The sequence below is a fragment of the Cebus imitator genome, unplaced genomic scaffold, assembly GCF_001604975.1.
Source record: "Cebus imitator isolate Cc_AM_T3 unplaced genomic scaffold, Cebus_imitator-1.0 Scaffold410, whole genome shotgun sequence".
In the NCBI taxonomy this organism is placed as follows: Eukaryota; Metazoa; Chordata; class Mammalia; order Primates; family Cebidae; genus Cebus; species Cebus imitator.
The window spans coordinates 1,064,168-1,078,156 of NW_016107725.1; the positions used below are offsets into that span (position 1 = coordinate 1,064,168).

A 13,989-nucleotide genomic window follows, 5' to 3' on the forward strand; every position below is an offset into this window, starting at 1 on the left:
GGTGAAACTCTGTCTCAAAAAAAAAAAAAAAATCCAGGAATGATCATAAAGCCAACAGATCAGAAAGTATAACTTGATACAAAACACTTGGGATGAATGCTATTCACTCTGATAAACGTATGGAGATTTTGGACTACTGTACAGACTGTGCTTTGTAGTTTCTCTGCATAGCAGTTTTTTGTTTTGTTTTGTTTTGTTTTGAGACTGAGTTTCATTCTTGTTACCTAGGATGAAGTGCATGATCTCGGCTCATTGCAATTTCTGCCTCCCAGGTTCAAGTGATTCTCCTGCCTCAGCCTCCCATGTAGCTGGGAATACAGGCATGTGCCACCATGCCCAGCTAAGTTTTGTCTTTTTAGAAGAGACAGGGTTTCACCAAGTTGGCCAGGGTGGTCTCGAACCCCTGACCTCAGGTGATCCACCTGCCTCAGCCTCCCAAAGTGCTGGGATTACAGGTGTGTCAACACACCTAGCCTGTATAGCAGTTTTTTCCAGATTTCTTCTGTTGAAAAACAGGAAGATCTGACAATACCGCACTCATGTTCCCCAAATTAAAACTCATCAGCTAAGGCCCTATTAGGCAGAGCCTGCACTCTCCAATTCAAGACCACCTTCAATTTTAGCTAACTGACTGCTCTTATAAGCAATCTTTGGCCTTTTCAATTTGGGATCTTCACTATTAATTTCAAGAGAAGAAAAAAAATACACGTCTAGTTAAATAAGAACGCACGTTGAACTCTGAACTAGTACCGTAGCAGAGTGGTAAGATGAGCCCTTCCCACTTATAAGAAAACTTTTTAAGAAACGTATGAGAAAAATTTCCTTATAGCAATATAATATATTCCTATATACTTACCCTGTTATTGCTATAAATTTATACTGGAATGATAAACCTCACCAAGAGGCCACTGTATTGTTTGCATCTGACGATAGATTCTAGAAAACTTCTTATTGGCATTCCCACCTGTGACTCCACCAACCTCAGACTGAAAATTCAGTACTCCCGGTCCTGCACCGCCGCTCATCCCTGTAATCCCAGCGCTTTGGGAGGCCGAGGGGAGGGGAGGGGATTTTGACTGGAATTGTGTTGAATCTATAAACGTGCCAATACTACTTTCTTTCTCTCAGTTTATTTAGTTCTCCTTTAGGTTCATAATAATGTTTTATAGTGTTCTGTGACGAGGTCTTGCATATCTTTTAGATATTTCTAGGTATTTGTTTAAAATCTACTATATATGGTGTATCTTATTTTTAAATCTCATTTTGTTTGTTGCCAGCCTCCAAGGTGGGCTGCCCCAATTCCCTGAGCTTCCTGGTAGTCAGGCCTCATGCAGTATCTTCCTGCATTGTATCACTGTTGGTCTGGGAGATCAACAAAATACCATGGAAGTAATGGCATGCCTTCCAAGTCTAGGTCGTAAGAGACACTGTTTTTTCTGCTTTGCTTTCTGTCTTGGTAACTCACTCTGGAGAAGCTCATCACAGCAATGTCATGAAGAAAGGCTCATGTGATGAGTAGCTGAGGTCTCTGGCCAACAGCTATATGAGTGAGCCAGGAAGCTGATCTTCTCTAGCCCTGATCAAGTCTTCGGATGACTGCAGCCTTGGCTGACATGTGAACTGCAACCTTGTGAAACACCCTGAGCCAAAACCATACAGCTGAGGCACTTCTATATTCCCAACAGAAACTGCGTGAGATAATAAATATCTGTTGTTTAAGCCAATGAATTTTGGGTTAATTTCTTATGCAGCAATTGATAACAGTTTCTAGTACATATGCCTCCCTGCTTCTTGCCCCTCATATAGTTCATTTTCAACATAGCAGCCAGTGATCCTGTTAAAATCTAAACCAATCACACTGCTTGTTTAATCAAAATCCTCCAGTGGCTTCCCAACTTAAAAAGCATTAGAAGCCAAATTATTTACCATGACTTAAAGGCTCTTCATGATCTGGTCCCCCATTATATGACTTCCTCTCTTTGACACCTCTTCCTACCATACACACTGCCAGGTATGACAGGTATTTTCCTGTCTGAGGACTTTGTACTTGCTATTCCTTCTACTTTCCAGAAATCCTTATAACTAGGTTCTTCACCTCCTTCAGGTCTCTGCTCAGATGTTACCTTTTTCCCTTGCCACCCTATTTTAAATTGTCCCCAGCATCAATTCCCATTTTATTTTTCTTAAATGTCCTTATCCTAATCTTAATTTTATATTGTGTCTTCCCTATGCTAAAATGTTACCTCTGTAATGGCAGGGATTTTGTCGATTTTGCTCACTGTTGCTTTGACTAATGCTTGGTAAATGGCAGGCATTCAATATTGATTGAATATATCAACGAAGCTGCCCTGCCACCTTACCTGCACACCACCACTAGTAGCTAAGGCTTTATCACAAGGCAAAAAACTAGAAAGGCTCCTTTTAAAGAAATTGAATTTGCTGTTTAAGAAGAGATCTAGGTCTGTCAGCAAAGTCTGCTACCTATGACTATAATTTGTGTACCAAACAAAGATGCCTGTGGGCACCGTGGCTCACGCCTGTAATCCCAGCACTTTGGGAGGCCGAGGCAGGCAGATTGAGGTCAGGAGTCTGAGACCAGCCTGGTCAACATGGTAAAACCCTGTCTCTACCAAAAATACAAAAATTAGCCAGGCGTGGTGGCACATGCCTAAATCTGGGCTACTCAGGAGGCTGAGGCAGGAGAAGTGCTTGAATCCAGGAGGTGGAGGTTGCAGTGAGCCAAGATCACACCACTGTACTCCAGGCTGGGTGACAGAGTAAGATTCCAAAAAGAGAAAATAAAACAAATTATTTTTATTAAATCTTATTGCAGAGATTTTGGGCACATAGCTCTTAATCAGTCTCCCATTTCAGGGAAAAGGGCTACTGAGGAAAAAGATACACAAATTCGGAGGAAAACAACTGACGGTTACTGTTAATAATCAACATTGTCCTTCAACATGAATTAAAATGTGAATAACAAGCAAATAGTAAGTTTCTAAGAACAAAGAGCCTATGACATGAGAGCAAAAAACCAAATTTAACACACAGAAAAATGATTTAGTTTTTTCAGAGTTATATTCCCAGCACTCTAGATTAGGACTGGCAAATTTTTTCTCTAGAGTACCAGATAGTAAACATTTTAGGCTTTGTGGGCCATACAGTCTGTCACAACTACTCAAATCTGCCTTAATAGTAAAAAAGCAAACAAATAGGCATGGCTGTGTTTCAATAAAACTTTCATTTATAATAAGGGGTGACTGGAAAGGATTTGGTGAGTGGGTCATAGTTGGCCAATTTCTGCTCTAAATTAATACCAAGCACATAGGAGGTACTCAGATACATGCTGGATGAATAAATCATTTCACAACTATTTTGGTTAGAAATATTATCAGGAAAGACATAGCAAAATTCTGTGACTGTAAGCCAGTTTTACTTTCTTTTGTCATAGCTCTTTGTTCAAGTATATCTTGACAAATTTACTGGTCATACCTACCACTCCGCTAACTATTAAGTACTATAAAAGACATTTAGGACACACAGTTCTGCTCTCAAGGATCAATGTAAGTATATGAACAGAAATATTAACGTCTGATTTTCGTGTATCTGCACAAACATCACATCTCCAAAATTACAACTTCATTAGCCACGAAACCACAAAATGCCAAGAAGCACCAAAACCACAAAGTTTTAGAATATACCACTCTCACTTCACAGAGTGTACAAAAATTGATGCCAGAAATGATTGCAAGGTATTTCACAAGCTGATTTTCTTTCCCTTAAAATGTAACACACCTTGTGGAGATGACTAAGAAATGCATCAACAATGGAAGTATGACTATAAATCACTGCAAAACAACAGCTACATCTACCGGGACAAACAGACATGTAGTAAAAAGAAAAAAGAACTGACTCATCTTCAAGTGGGTTGATTCTGCCACTTTCTACTTAGATAAATGGTTGGCCCTAAAGTACTTCATCTAAGATAGGTATTATGATGCCTGTCTTTTCTAACTCATAGGATTTTGAGGGGTCAAATGGGACAGTGATTGTGAAAATATTTTTTTAACCCATAAGTTGCAATATAAAGCTCACTTCAGAATTGGGTAGCTTATTTAAGTCACTTATCTACAGTTCATCATGAGAGAGAAAGCTGCAAACTGTCAGGTATTTAACAGTAGCTGCAGTCATAAATCCAAGACTCCTTATTTACCCACAGCTCACAATGGGCAGGTTCATAAAAGTCCTCCTTGCCACAGAGACAGTAATCACCTGTTGGGAGATCTGTGAGTAGGCCTCACGTCCACCTGAGATAATACTGCTTTTTTATTAAAAGTGCGATGGAATAGTTTCTAATATCCTCCTCTCAAAAGTTTATAAAATGATGTATCAATTATTCTGGATAACTGGCAACAGAAATTTACCACAGGCTTATGCTCAGTATTTATAACTCTAAAAGCAAGTATGTGGTCTAGCGGGAAGACTTCTGTGTGCCTAGAATATAGGACAGTCGGAAACAATCTTAGACACAGAATAAGGCCACATCACAAAAGCTGTGTATCCATGCTAAGGAGTCTGAACTTAAACCCATAGGCAACAGGGAATCCTACCACCTTAGAATGAAAAGGGAAGCTTCACAAGTGCTGCTCACGAAATACTACTCTTTTTCATATACTTTAAATTGATCTGAAAAGAAATCAAGGTGATTTTTTAAACGCATGCTGTATGATAATATTAAAAGCAAGCAAAAATAGTCAATCCAAGGAAAAATAGTTTAAAAAAAAGTTAGGAATACTGTCAATAAATGAAATGTATGTCCGTAAGGGCCTATTTGCTAATTAGAAGCCATCCATTTGACTCTATTCTTTCAGGTAGCTAATGCGAAGAATATGACTCCTTAGGAAAAACAAAATCAATGACTGCAGAAAAGTACCATGAAATCTTGCCCCAGATAATATAAGAGCATTTCATCTATAGTTTATTTACAAGTAAAACACAACATGACATGGGCAATAATAACTGTAAAGTAAAATATAAGTTTCTAGGTTGTTAGTTCTAATATAAATCAATAGTCTCATGGCCAACTTCAGTTAATAGCCAGTCTTTATGGAGCCAAAGATAAAAATAAAATCTGGCCAGGGGCAGTGGCTCACATGTGTAATCCCAACATTCTGGGAGGCCAAGGCAAGAGGACTGCTTGAGGTGAGGAGTTCAAGACCAGCCTGGGCAACATAGTGAGATCCTCATCTCTACAAAAAATCTAAAAATTACCTGGGTGTGGTGGTGCACACCTCTGGTCCGAGCTACTCAGGAGGCTAAGGTGGGAGTATCGCTTGAGCTTGAGAAATTGAGACTGCAGTGAGCTGAGATCGCACCACTGCACCCCTGCATGAGTGTCAGAGCAAGACTCTATCTCTTAAAAAAAATACTAATAATGATGAACCTATCATTCAGGCTTATCATCTAGGTAATCCTTTATAAAATTTATTCCTCTTAGTGTGCTTTTGATTTTTCAAGGGTTGCTGGGGCAGAAGAAAAGGGTAGGGAGAGAGCAGATTGAGAAGGGAGAATGGGTTACAAATCTCTGCTTCAAATAGAATAGTTTGTTTTTCAATTAAATAAAGGGGTTCAAATGGCTAAAAAAATGCAGACACTCTAAGTTCTTGATTAAGAGCAAATTCAACAATGTTCAACAGTAAGCCAATCTGAGGTAGGGTTGATATACTGTATCATGAACACTTTAGAGCCTATCTAGACCGCCAGTTATGAGAGTTAAAATTCAGTTAGGCAGTTACCACACTGAATTGAGATGTTCTGAGTGTATATCCCCAAATCACCAATTTATCCTACTAAGTTCTCCAAATTTTTTCCCTAAATTAAAAAAATCAGGTAGGAAAAACTATATAATTAGGTGTGTATTCGAGTAAGCACTCAATGAAAATGTCAACTCATTATTACGTACTAGGCCCGGGGCCAAGCACTTTATACAGATTATCTGACTTAGTCCTCACCAAATCTGTATGAGGGAGGTAACGTTCTCACACATGCTCCTAATTAGTTAAAGAAATTGAAGTCACACATGCCATTCACTGCCTCCCTGCTAACATTCCCTTCTAAGACAATCTGTATACTGTAACTCAGCTCTTGCTGCCCTTTTAGTACCATGGATAAACCCTCCAGACAAGCTAATTGGATCTGGATGAATACTGACCCAATGAACCTATCTAAAGTCATGGGTGGGAGTGGGGAAGAGACAGAATAGCACACACATAAAAAGTACCAAGGCTACATACTTGCAATTCAATTCCAAATGATTTTCCAATGATTTTTTTAAATAATCCTTTTTTCTTTCCTTAGTTAAAATGCATGTCTGTTTCCATATGCTCTGGTCCCTGATTAGAATCCAGTGAACAGTGATTTCTTTTAGAACACAACATTAATACTTTGTTCCTATCCTTTGGTATCTCCCCTAACACCTACACTATTTCTAAGCACAAAGTAAAAATGATTATCAGTGCTGAAATCTAGACTTAACCTTTAGTGGAATTAACTCAAACACATAAATTTCTCTCACAATAAAGCCACTAACTGAAACCTAGTCCTTCCTGAAAGACTCTAAATTAATCTACCACCCATAACATTGCCAGTCTTCAAAGGTGCTTCTACATTAGAAAAAACTCTGCAAGCATCTAAGTGTAAAAATTAGTTTTCATTGCCATAACACATATAAACAGACGGCTCACTTTAATGCGAGTAGTCACTGACAGACTTCAATGCTAGCAACACTGCTTGATTCACCTGTCAATACCTTTATTTAAAAATAACCACCAGGCTGGGCACGGGGGCACACACTTTTAATCCCAACACTTTGGGAGGCCACGGTAGGTGGATTGCCTGAGATCAGGAGTTCGAGACCAACCTGACCAACATGGTAAAACCCTATCTCTACTAAAAATACAAAATTACTTGGGCATGGTGGTGCATGCCTGTAAACCCGGCTACTTGGGAGGCTGAGGCAGGAGAATCATGCCACTACACTCCAGCCCCGGCAACAAGAGTGAAACTTCATCTCAAAAATAAAAATAAAAAATAAAAATAACTACCCTATAATGAATTTTTTAAATTGTTTAAAAATCACTTTACATAAAACCCAGAGAAAATATACCTAATCTTCACCAAGGTTCTGGAAGAAATGTTTTTTGCTTCCTCTTCTCTTTATTTGTGAATTTGTATCAGATGCAAGAGCCAATCTTTCATGTTCCAGACAAACAGAATTGTGCCATCAATAAATGTCATGTTTAATGCAAATACACTACCTAGTAAAAACAACTATCTAGAACAGTGTTGTCCAATCTAGCAGCTATCAGCCACACGTGGCTACTGAGAATGTGAAATAAGGGTAACGCATATAGCAGATTGGGAACGGGAAGGCAGGGGAGTAAAGATTTTTTTTTTTTTTTTGGGATGGAGTCTCACCCCATTGCCCAGCCTGGAGTGCAATGGCACGATCTCAGCTCACTGCAACCTCCACCTCCCTGGGTTCAAGTGATTCTCCTGCCTCAGCGTCCCAGCAGCTGGGATTACAGGCATGCATCACCGTGCCCAGCTAATTTTTTGTATCTTTAGTGGAGACGGGGTTCCACCATGTTGGCCAAACTGGTCTTCAACGCCTGACCTCGTGATCTGACCCCCTTAGCCTCCCAAAGTGCTGGAATTACAGGTGTGACCCAGCCGGGAGTAACGGTTTCTATTTTACTGTTCCGGAGATGTTTCTCATGACACCTTATTTGAACATACCCTACTTTGTGATGTTCAAATTCTTAATCCTAAAGCCTTAAAATCTACTACTTCGAGCATTTATAATATGCTACCTAGTATTCCTCCTCTCAAAGAGCAAATGGGTTTAGTAATGATAATAAAGTTTGCAAGCAGTGATGATTCACTCAACCTCACAATATCCCATCAGGTAGCAAATTATTGCTGTATCTATTTTACAGAATACACAACTGAAGCCCAGGAAGGTTTAAGTAATTAGCTCAGTATCACAGAGATGTTAGGAGGGACAGCTAGGATCTGAACTCAAGAAGCCAGACTCTATAGCCTGTGTACATAACCATGGTACATAGCCTTACATGGCCCAGGAACTTCATTTTAATCATGCTGCATTATACAGCCATAAAAGAAGCTCAGATACTTTAACAAATCTAAGCAAAACTAAATGATAGAATTGGGTACAGGATCAATGAGAAGCCTATACTACTGTGGTAAGGTAAAGGGTAGAGCAAGGCAGAGGGAATAAAGTAGAAGAGTTTGATATATGGTGTTCACATATTCCTACATGTACGTTCTGAGTAAAGTTAATTAGCTTCTGAAGCATTTTACCCCCTTGAGAGAAGAGTAATATAGAACAGAACACAGAGAATCATCTCAGAGAGACAAAAAGAAATTTGGGACCAATTTACTATCATACAATTTCCCCCTAAACCCTCTACAGTGATAAAAGCAACTCTCTTTCCTATTATGTGTTCTTTCTGCCTAATCTCATTTTAAAAATCAAAGTTTCATTAGTATGTTCCAAAGCCTTCTCTCACCTTGAATTTTCTTTATTTTTGACACTAATTAAAAAAGAGGAGGGAAGGGTGATGAAGTACTGTATACAAAATAGCAGCATCAAATTAAAACTTTGCTTTACAAGGGAAATGCCAAATGGCTGTAAATTAAGAATTAAATTTCGTATTACAGACCCACTGCACTAAAGTGAGGCTTGTCATCATTAAACAAGATTATAAATATTTCTTCTCTAGAACTATTGAAAGATTAGGAACTAGATAATCTCTGTAGATACACACAGTGTTACATGTCTATTGACCAATATAGAAAAGAAAATAATGGGCAAAATGAAATCTTTGGGTTTTTCACTAGTTTTGAATGCAGCAACATGTATCTCTCCATTTCTGCCATGTATCCTTTGACTAGTTTCATTAAGAATATCCATATTCGGCCAGGCATGGTGGCTCACACCTGTAATCCCAGCATTTTGGGAGGCAGGAAGCCAAGCCAGGTGGATCATTTGAGGTCAGGAGTTTGAGACCAGCCTGGCCAACATGGTGAAACCCCCCCTCTACTTAAAATACAAAAATTAGCCAGGCATGGTGGTACATGCCAGTAGACCCAGCTACTTAGAAGGCTGAAATAGGAGAATTCCTTGAACCTGGGAGGCGGAGGTTGCAGTGAGCTGAGATTGTGCCACTGCACTCCAGCCTAGGTGACAGAGTGAGACTCCGTCTTAAAAAAAAAAAAAAAAAAAAAAAAAAAATCCATATTCAATGTGTATTCTTTACATGTTTTTAAAATGTTTTTCATTCGCTGATTCCACTTTTATTTTCCTTCAGTCAACACATTTGTGTTATGAAAGAGAAAGTAATTTCATTTTAGTGCAACTATACCACATAACATTCCTTCTACTCCATGCCTCAGTGAACAGTTAACAAGATTTTATAAGTCAGTGTCTACATACTCATCATTTTGCTCAATACAATGCTCTATAATTTAATCACTCCATCTGTACAAACAATGCATTCTTCTAAAGAGAGAGAAAAAACATCCAATTAAGAATCTCACTCCTAAATCCATAAAGAAAAAGTGGGGGGAGGAGGGTAGAAAAAAAACAAGCACCACCCTCTGCCATAGATTCTTAAGATGATAACTTAGAGAAAGGAAAAGGAGAATTTTTTTTTCTTTGACAGGGTTTTCAGTTAGTCAAAGTACTTTAACAAATAAAATTGGCAAATTTAAAAAACTTTCAATTGCATTTAGGGAACAAGGGTGCTTGTGTTTTGATATATGCTTTGATTAAATAAAGCTATTTTTAAAAATATTAACTTTTAAAATTATAATTTAAATTATTTCCCGAGGCAATTTTCTATATTAATATCAAACATCATAATCCCAAGTAATTTCTTTTTAGGCTTGTCTGGTCAAAATATTAACTTTAAATGGCTGAAATCAACTGCAAAACACACAGCAATCTAAAGAATTACAATCTTTTGCTTCACAATAACAAAATTAGTAATGCAGATTCCAATGCTTAGAATAATTCTGAAAAAAGATACGTGACCATTAATAAGATTAGTTATAAATGTTATTACACAAAATATTATATAAATGAAAATCTACCACCCACTCCACCCTCAGTATCCTACCCACCAGAAAAAAATACACCCTAAAAATATCTCATCATGATGACTCAGTGTATCTTCAAGCATTTTAAATAAAAAAAAAAAAAAATTAAGTTACTATGTCCAATTACATAGGGTTACAGGCTTAAGTCTCTACTCACACAGTTGAGGTTGATGAGCAAACAGCTGTCCTGTATCTTGAGACACACATTAGCTTTCTGCCTTCCCTATCCTCATAAGCAGCTACTTAAAAGTTTTGAGTTTTATGCAAGAAAACATTTTAAAGCCTTCAGTGTTTTACTGCAGCAGACTTCAGATTCATTCCTGTAACACATTTAACATGAAACAGAGTTGAGACATACAAAATTTATGCACATTTTAATCAACTAAAATTTTAAGGAGTGCTTTCACTATTATAGCTAGGTAAGTAAGTGTTGTTAAAGAAAAATTGAAAAATAAAAACATTCCAATTGGTATTTGACACTCATGTAACAATATGCATATAGCTAACCCATAGATTTTCTACACCTGGCCACAAACTAGGTGAGTAAGGATTACTTTATACAATCAATTTATCCAAAGTAACCAAAAGCAGGAATTTTTCTGTTTTCCTTAAGTCTAGCCAATTTAATTAAACAACTACCAACTAAAGAACGCTTTTACAGAGTCGGTGGAGTGCCTTTAGTCCCAAGTATAACCATGTCATGGCACCCGATTAGGGAGAATGAGATCCTTAGTCCTATTGTGACAGCAGGAGGAGCCATGTTGCTGACATTTTCTTTTTTTTTTTTTTTGAGACGGAGTTTCGCTCTTGTTACCCAGGCTGGAGTGCAATGGCGCGATCTCGGCTCACCGCAACCTCCGTCTCCTGGGTTCAGGCGATTCTCCTGCCTCAGCCTCCTGAGTAGCTGGGATTACAGGCACACGCCACCATGCCCAGCTAATTTTTTGTATTTTTAGTAGAGACGGGGTTTCACCATGTTGACCAGGATGGTCTCGATCTCTTGACCTCGTGATCCACCCGCCTCGGCCTCCCAAAGTGCTGGGATTACAGGTTTGAGCCACCGCGCCCGGCGTTGCTGACATTTTCTATAGTTTACAGCACATTACTTGACAGATTCAAATTTCTACAGTACCATTATTGCTACAGGTTAAATCAAGTATTAGAAGTCTTGCCTAGAAATTAAAACCTCATTCGCATTTAAAAAACAAATTCATCCTCCTAAACTTTCAAAATACCAAAAAAATAGAAGGTCTGTATATTAGGAACTAACAACAATTAAAAGATAAAAAATATTTATTTCTCCTTCCCATTAGCAAATATGTATTACGCAGGGAGTCAAATGACAATTTGCACTACAGAAATAAAGATTTTAATTTAAAAGATTTGAATTTTTTTTTCTTTGAGGCAGAATTTCATTCTTGTTGCCCAGGCTGGAGTGCAATGGCACGATCTCGGCTTACTACAACCTCTGCCTCCCGGGTTTAACCAACTCTCCTGCCTCAGCCTCCAGAGTAGCTGGCACTATAGGTACCTACCCCCAACACCTGGCTAATTTTTGTATTTTTAGTAGAGACAGGGTTTCATTATGTTGGCAGGGCTGGTCTCAAACTCCTGATCTCAGGTGATCCACCTACCTCAGCCTCCCAAAGTGCTGGGATTACAGGCATGAGCCACCGCACTGGGCCAAAAGATTTAATTTTTTTAAAAAAATTTATATTCCTAGATAAAAATGAAGTGCCATTTAAAAATCTGACACATGCCAGGCACGCTGGCTCACTCCTGTAATCCCAGCACTTTGGAAGGCCGAGGCGGCCGGATCACCTGAGGTTGGGAGCTCAAGGCCAGCCTGGCCAACACGGAGAAACCCCATCTCTACTAAAAATACAAAGTCAGCCAGGCATGGTGGTGTATGCTTGTAATCCCAGCTACTCGGGAGGCTGTGGCAAAAGAATCGCTTGAACCTGGGAGGCAGAGGTTGCGGAGAGCCAAGATTGCGCCATTACACCATCCTGGGCAACAAGAGCAAAACTCCATCTCAAAAAAAAAAAAAAAAAAAAAAAAGACAGATATTATTCTTCAGAGTTTTACCGCTCATTTCCTTATCCAATCTAATTTTAAGATAATAATCTAACACCGGCTGGGCACAGTAGCTCACGCCTGTAATTCCAGCACTTTGGGAGGCTGAGGCGGGCGGATCGCCTGAGGTCAGGAGTTTGAGACCAGTCTGACCAACATGGCGAAACCTGCTAAAAACACAAAAATTAGCCAAGCATGCTGGTGTGCACCTGTAATCCCAGCTACTAGGGGGACTGAGGCAGGAGGATCGCTTGAACCTCAAAGTGGAGGTTGCAGTGAGCCGACATTGTGCCACTGCACTCCAGCCTAGGCAACAAATTGAGACTCCATTTAAAAAAAAAAAACAAAAAACTAACACCATTATTATATATCAACTTTAATACATAATAGCACCAGATATTCGTGTATCTGCTATATGCTAATACTGAGATAGATTTTAGGTTTAGATGTTTCAATGCATTTCCTATTCACCTGCACTTTTAAATACAACTATAAGTAAACTTCAGCCAAAATATGTACACTTTAATTAAAACGTCCTAGAATACTGAGATAACTACTTTTCCCCTATACAAACACTGGCCTAATATGTATATTGGCCTCAATTTTAGAAAAAACTTAATCATAAATTTTAGAAAAAACTTTCAAGATTTCACAAACATAGTAAATGTACTATTTATATTAGCAACATAACTCAAAAACACCATGAGAAATAGCAACCAAACACTCCGAATTTCATAGGCTAATTTTAAAACTATTTAATGCTGAGATATTTAACATTTGTTATGCTATAAAAGACGACCTGATGTTTTAGGGTTTATTCAAAATAACTGTTTCTGCAGAATTGACTTATACTGTAAATATTTTTAAAATATTTCAAAATCTCATAAGAGTTTTATGAAAGGTATTCTATCATTACAAGTTAAAATATTCCTCCAAGAGTCCAACTTTGCTTCAGTAGAACTGATTAAAACTTTCTGATTTAGGGCCGGGCGCGGTGGCTCATGCCTGTAATCCTAGCACTCTGGGGGGCTGAGGTGGGCAGATCACAAGGTCAGGATATTGAGACCATCCTGGCTAACACAGTGAAACCCTGTCTCTACTAAAAATACAGAAAGTTAGCCGGGCATGGTGGCACATGCCTGTAGTCCCAGCTACTCGGGAGGCTGAGAGGCAGGAGAATCGCTTGAACCCGGGAGGCGGATGTTGCAGTGAGCCAAGATCCTGCCACTGCCCTCTAGTCTGGACAACAGAGTGAGCTCCGTCATAAAAAAAAGAAAAAAAAAAATCAGGAAAGCTATCTCTTACTAGAAGTGACTATATGAAATTGAAGCAAGTAACCTACTGAAAAGACAAAAAAGAACACATTTTGAAGGGCAGTTACAGAGACAAAAAAGCAGGCTCATCTCATGTGGTACAGAGTACAGAACCTGAAAGTGTATACAAGTCTGAGGAGACATTCTTGTTCAACACAAAGCATTTTATAATGCTACGGAATCCAGCAGCTCAAAGAAGTTCCTACTATAGTATGAGCTGGTGTAATTAAATACCTAAACCTGGTTAAATATCTAAACCCAATTAAATATCTGAATTATTACCATCATAGTAATAACTTGATTCAGACAAAGTTACCAAAGAATGTTAAAGCTCTTTGTGAATGAAAGTTTGATGAGAACTGGTATATACTGAGTCTAATAGTATCTCCCCACAAATTATGATTACAGAAGGAAAAAT

At 38.5% G+C, this 13,989-nt stretch overlaps 1 protein-coding gene across 4 annotated transcripts in view; it reads right to left on the reverse strand.

Annotated features, from left to right (window-relative positions):
* ZFAND6 (zinc finger AN1-type containing 6) overlaps positions 1-13,989 on the reverse strand; it is a 58,738-nt gene that overhangs the window by 21,276 nt on the left and 23,473 nt on the right. For 2 of the 4 annotated variants that reach the window (XM_017509198.2, XM_017509199.2), the window contains exon 2: positions 10,340-10,502. The exons of the other annotated variants lie outside the window; for them this stretch is intronic. The gene's annotated coding sequence lies outside the window, so the exon portion shown is untranslated. The remainder of the gene's footprint in view (positions 1-10,339; positions 10,503-13,989) is intronic. 4 annotated transcript variants of the gene reach the window in all.